Consider the following 6,000-nt stretch of genomic DNA (forward strand, 5'->3'; position numbering starts at 1 on the left):
AAGACAAAAATAGAGACTGGAAATAGGCTTATGCAGTAAGTAGATGCAGATAATAAATATTAAGGCATCTGATCTTAACAATTTAGATCAATGGCAGGGGGTAGGTCACCTAGCCTACCTCAGACCGTAGGAATTTAGGCCTTGAGAATTATATAAAGAGAGAGCTTGGAAATGCGCTTATACAGTAAGTAGACAGAGATATTAAGTAATTTAGGCCTTGATTTCATGAAGCTCATCACGCAGGAGACAGCAGAACCATTGTCTAATATTTGTTTAGAGTGATTTGTTTCCTTTGATTTGTTTTATTTATCAAAATGAGTGTGCTTTTGAGTTATATTAAAATCCCTCTGAGAGAGGGCAAGCTAAACAGTTAATGATTTTTGGTTACTGGACCAAGGACTTGTTATTTTGGAAGAGAGGCTCTGTATTTGTGTTGACAGGAATGGAGGAGAGGCTCTGGACCCCTGCCGGAGTCACGTGGATCAGATCTGAGAGAGGGAGACCCCCTGAAGAACTAGAAAATTTCATGAGAGTCCAACAGGACAAAGATTCATTGTGCCATCCTCCACATGGCATAAGTGAAGATTCGTTACAATGGTCATTAATAAAACTAACTCATTAAAAAGACAGTTTTCTTTCACCTGCTCAATCAAGGAACAAAATTTCATCCTTAACTGATCTGTGCACCCTGCAAGAGCCATAAGAAAATCTTAATGGTACTAACATTTTAGATGTGAAATTCATATATTACAGAATATACAACTTTGGCAAGATTTATCCTCAGACATGCTGAGCTGCCCTGCTTGGCCCCTGCTTCCGGTTACTGCCCAAAACAGCTTTGAGGATTGCCACAGATTCCAGGTCCTCTTGCTTCGTCCAACCTTCCAGATGCATCCAGTCAGAACTTCACTCAAGCCCTGAGCCTTCTAAGCACACGGAGACCAGATCACGATGCTAAAACTAGCTTTCTTTAAGTCTGGCCAACTTTTCTCATTTTCCTATCCCTCCTTACCCTTTAAAGAATTTTTCATCACCTCTATTCAACAGGAAGAAGCTATAGAAAGTCGTCAGTCCAACCCCTTAGGTTTGGGTGTCTGGTGATGGCTATTTTACAAATCATAGATAAGTTGTCATACTATGGGAAAATTTGAAAATGGTCATAATTTTGAACAGAAAGGAAAGAGGTGGGATGGGTCACTACATTTTATTCTTGAGCAAAGCATTGTGTAGCCATAATTTTAATTGATAAAAATCTTTATAACTGATGCAAAATTGAAGTCGTAATTTTCTTTCATTGGTACAGAATTTATATCGATACAGATTTAAGATTTTCATTATTGTGAATTTCTTATATTGATACAAAATCTGAAATTAATAGTTACTCTTAGTCATTGTGCCTATGAGACTCATTTAAGAATACAAAACTTAGACCCAGTCCTTCTAATAGCTGCTTTAAAAACTACTTAAGATGATTAAGCAATACAAGGCTCACACAGCAAACTCATGGATATGTTAGATTCTGATTTAAGTATAAGAAGGTGTTTTCAATATCATTCAATTAGAAATAGCTAAGAGTAGTCAAGGTTTAACAGTTCAGATATTATATATCTATATCTATTATCTATATATAGATAGATATATTCTTCAAAAACATCAGAAGTCCACAGAATTGGACATTTAATCATTTCATTATTATTAGATAATTAGACTAGAGACATTTCTGCTCCTGACAGCACCCCCTTCTTGGTTCAAAGAAGAAATTGAACATTTTTACCTCCAGGCAAGGTTGTTTATTGTATCAAGGTAACCATGGGGCAGAAATTGCCTATTTCAGCTGCAGACAATAATACTGTCCTGGAAAAGGACACACTATGCAGGATAGTTAACTGATAGCTCTGCCAAGACAGGGTAAGCAGTCTTCCATAATTCTGCTTTGCCAAGGTCAGCCAGATGATCCTGGGCCAGAAGGGAACTGTCCAGGTAGCCATCTGTCTCTGAAATTGTTTAAGTTTGAGAAGCTGTGTTTGGTGCTTCCTGTATACCCAGGTAATGTTTAAGTCATTCTCAGAGTTCTGACGGGGCTGAACACTAGTTATAGTCTCATAATCAAATTCAAGTTGTTTAACACTGAGAGAGAGGTCATAGAGTGGAAGACATGGTTTTCAGATGGCGTTACAGGCTAAAACCTAAACATAATCCAGGGATAAAAATCACAATTCTTTAAGTTATAAATGAGGGTAGAGTACCTTATCTAACTGAAAAATATGATAGACTGGATGTTAATTGTATGTCACACTGTGTAATTCACATGATTGTGGTTTCGTTCAATTTATGTCTGGAAGAAGAGTTTTGGCTTTTTCTTTCATTGGACAGAAAAGGTGAGGTGTTGGGGTCGGCTTTGAGCGCCCAATGGCTACTCTATCCGATTGTGTCTAGTATGGCAGGAAAGGTTTAGCAGTGCTCGGTCATGGAGTTAGCAATAGCATTTAAGATTAACAGGTGTGGGGGGGGGTTGTTGTTGTTTAATCTGTGGATTCATGGGAATCTGGGTGGGGGATGGCGGAACTCACAGAGATTCCTCCTGCCTCTGCTTCCTGTTTGCTGGGCGTGCCCGGCTGCATTTATATTCTTAATGAGTCAAGCTTTACCTTTGTCCTGACAGACACCACTGCCAGTGTAGGAAGGTCTGTGGCCTCCATTGCGTCCCCCATACTTGGCTTACCTTCTCTCAGCTCCGCATACTGCTCAGCTGTGCTCACCCTTGGGAAGCAGCTAACAGCAAAAAGTCTCACACAAAATATCCTGTTAGAATGTCTACAGCATTTAAAATTCCACTTTCCTCACAAAAGTCTTTCCACGAGAAGATGCCGTAACTGCCCAACAGAGGGAGCTTCCTCACACTGGTCCCTGCTAAGTTTACAAACAGTACATAGAGAAAGAAGCACAGAAAACAGAGCGATTTCAATCTCCATTTCAATCTCCTGCTCTACTACAGTTTTCTTAAGTCAAAGAAAGACTCGGTCTGGGGGGGGGGAGCTGAAGAAAAATCGGGCAAAGTTCTCTCTTGCTTGCACTGCAATACGCCGTGAAAAACAAAGTGGCTAGGGAACGACAGTGAGCGATTGACTGGCACAGAGCAAAGACAGAAGGCAAGTTAAGGGACTCCAAGAAGGAAACCCTAAGTTCCTAATGCAGGAGGAACATTTCAAGTGTCAGGCCGGCCTGTTCTACACAGTGAATTCCAGGGCAGCTGACGTTATATAACAAAACACAGTCGTGAACAAACAAACCAAAACTAAGGTAGATGACAAGATAAAAAATACCCAGAGAAACAAACTTAAAGGAAGAAACAATGGGCTTGGTAACAGCTTAGATCTTAAGACAGAAAGGAAGGATCCGAAAGCCCTCACAGGGTGTGGGTGGAGGGGCCACAGAGATTGTAACACAGGAAGCCTGTGTTCTACCTAAGGTCCTGACACCACCATTTCTGACAGAGTCTCTAATTTTGATTCTCTTCTACCTAGACTCCGAAGTGTGTCCAGATGCCAAAGTAATCTTTGAAACAAAACCTAATTATGACATTGTCCTGTTTAAAATCTTTCCATGGCTCACCCAAAGAAAAGCTGTTCTTCAGCCTTTTGGGGTTTTTTTTGTTTGTTTGTTTGTTTGTTTGTTTTGCAGCAAAACCCTGCCTTTAAATGAAACAAACAAACAAGCAGAAATAACATAAAATAAACAACTAAATCAGCAAGTCCAAGAACTCCATATGGGCGACAAGAGCCCCAGAGCCCCTTACCCTTCCAACCTTCTCAGACAAGGACTCTCCAGGAACTTCGTGTAAACACAGTGCGTAAAGACGGTCTTAATGAGCCTTTGCTGTATGCTTCCCCAAAGCCATCTGTCTGACAATGAAATGCATTCACACTTCCCCATCATTTCTTTAAAAAAAAAAAAAAAAAAAAAGACATGATCTGGGCCTTGAGGGCGCAGGAAGCTAAGGATGAAGAACCCTGGCAAGTTCAGGGACAACCAGTACAACACCCCACCCTGCCCCTGCAACACCACCCTGCCCCCCCTTCACACACACCCCAAAGTCGGAATCAGAATCATCATCATTAGTTTGTGACTAAACTGCAACAAGAGGAAAGAGAGAAACCATACACACACACACACACACACACACACACACACACACACACACACACACACGTCTTGCCATAACTCACGGTGTTGACCTAAGAAGAATCGTGTGATCAGAACAAAGTCAAAGACAAGCACTAGCGGAGGGACAATGCTCGTGCGTGAGAAAACCTGATGATTTTTTAACCCACCCCAAACCAGCGGATCAATCACCTGCAAGGTCCCAGAAGACCTTTTACGAAATACAAGCTGATTGGATATTTCATGTGGGACAGAAGTGTGCAAGAACGTTGAAAGGGGCTGGCGGGGATTAGGGCTGGTGCACAGCAGCTTAAAGCTGTTCGTTTACTGTAAGGTGACCACCGTAGTTAAAACAGTGTAGTGTGAGGACCGGGGAAGGGACTTCTTTAGAGCGGACCACTGTGTCCAACCCCGCCCCTCCACCCAACCCCGCCCCTCCACCCAACCCCGCCCCTCCACCCAACCCCGCCCCTCCACCCAACCCCGCCCCTCCACCCAACCCCGCCCCTCCACCCAACCCCGCCCCTCCACCCAACCCCGCCCCTCCACCCAACCCCGCCCCTCCACCCACGCCCACTGGTCCCTATCTCTTCCCCACCTCTCCACCCCCCACTCACCCCTACCCCGCCCCTCCACCCCACCATTCCACCACCTCCACCCCACCTCAGCCCCTCCCCCGAAATAAAACAAAGAAATGGAGAAAAGCATCCTCAACCTCACAGAGACCCACCTGCCTCTGCTCCCCGAGTTCTAGGGCTAAAGAATTGGGGCGCCGTGTCTGTCCCTGGCTCTGTTTTACTTAAAAGGTTAATGTGTATATTTTGGTGTGGTTTTTATTTCTGTTTTTATTTGGCTTTTACTGTTATCTGATTACTTGATTTTAGAAAGAAAAGTCTGTTTTGTGCACTGCAAGAGTATCGAGCCCGGCAGTAACAAAATAATTACCTGCAGCCTTGTTTTCTTTGATGTTTTCATTAACATTTCTTCAATTATATGTGTATGCATGTTTTGCCTGCAAGTATGATGTACACCACGTGTGTGCCTAGAGCCCTCGGGTGTCAGGAGGGGGCGCTGGGTCCTCAGATTACTGTGAGCCAGACCTGGGTCTTTGATAAGGGTAACAAGTGCCCTTTACTAATGAGTCCCCTCCTCCTCTTCCTCCTTCTCTTCTTCCTCCTCTTTCTTGTCTTTCTTCTCCTTCTTTTCCTCTTCCTCTTCTCTTCCTTCTCTTCCTCTTCTAAGACAAGGTCATATTATGCAGCCCTGCCTGGCCTGTAACTTACTGGTGACCTTCTGCCTCGGCTCCTCAGTTAGCCGCACTAGCAGGCCGCACTAGCACACCTGATCTCAGTGAGGAGTCTAAAATGAATGGAGCAAAAGAGAACACACTAGTGACACATTTTCTACTAACTCCAGAGCACGGCAGGGTACAGCTCACCAGTGCAGCACCTGGCTAGCACGCTCAGAGCCCTGGATAGCATGCTCAGAGCCCTGGATAGCATGCTCAGAGTCCTGGATAGCATGCTCAGAGCTCTGGATAGCATGCTCAGAGCCCTGGATAGCATGCTCAGAGCCCTTGGTTTGACTCATGCACCAAGAAGAAAGGAACAGAACAACCAAAAACAAAACCAGCTTCTGACCCAGGCACCTGCCTGAGACTCAACACTAAAAACAGTGGTAAGTAGTGATCCTCAGTGCTCCCTCTCCACAAGCAGATTTACTAACCTAAAATAAAATTACGAGATGACACACCCGGAGTCTTCGCGCTGGCCCTAGGTGGACGTGGAGCTTCTTGCACCCTGTTTCCTGTTCCCGTTTTCTCCTCCAAGCGCCGGCAGG

This window comes from Micromys minutus (assembly GCF_963924665.1).
Source record: "Micromys minutus genome assembly, chromosome: 28".
NCBI lineage: Eukaryota > Metazoa > Chordata > Mammalia > Rodentia > Muridae > Micromys > Micromys minutus.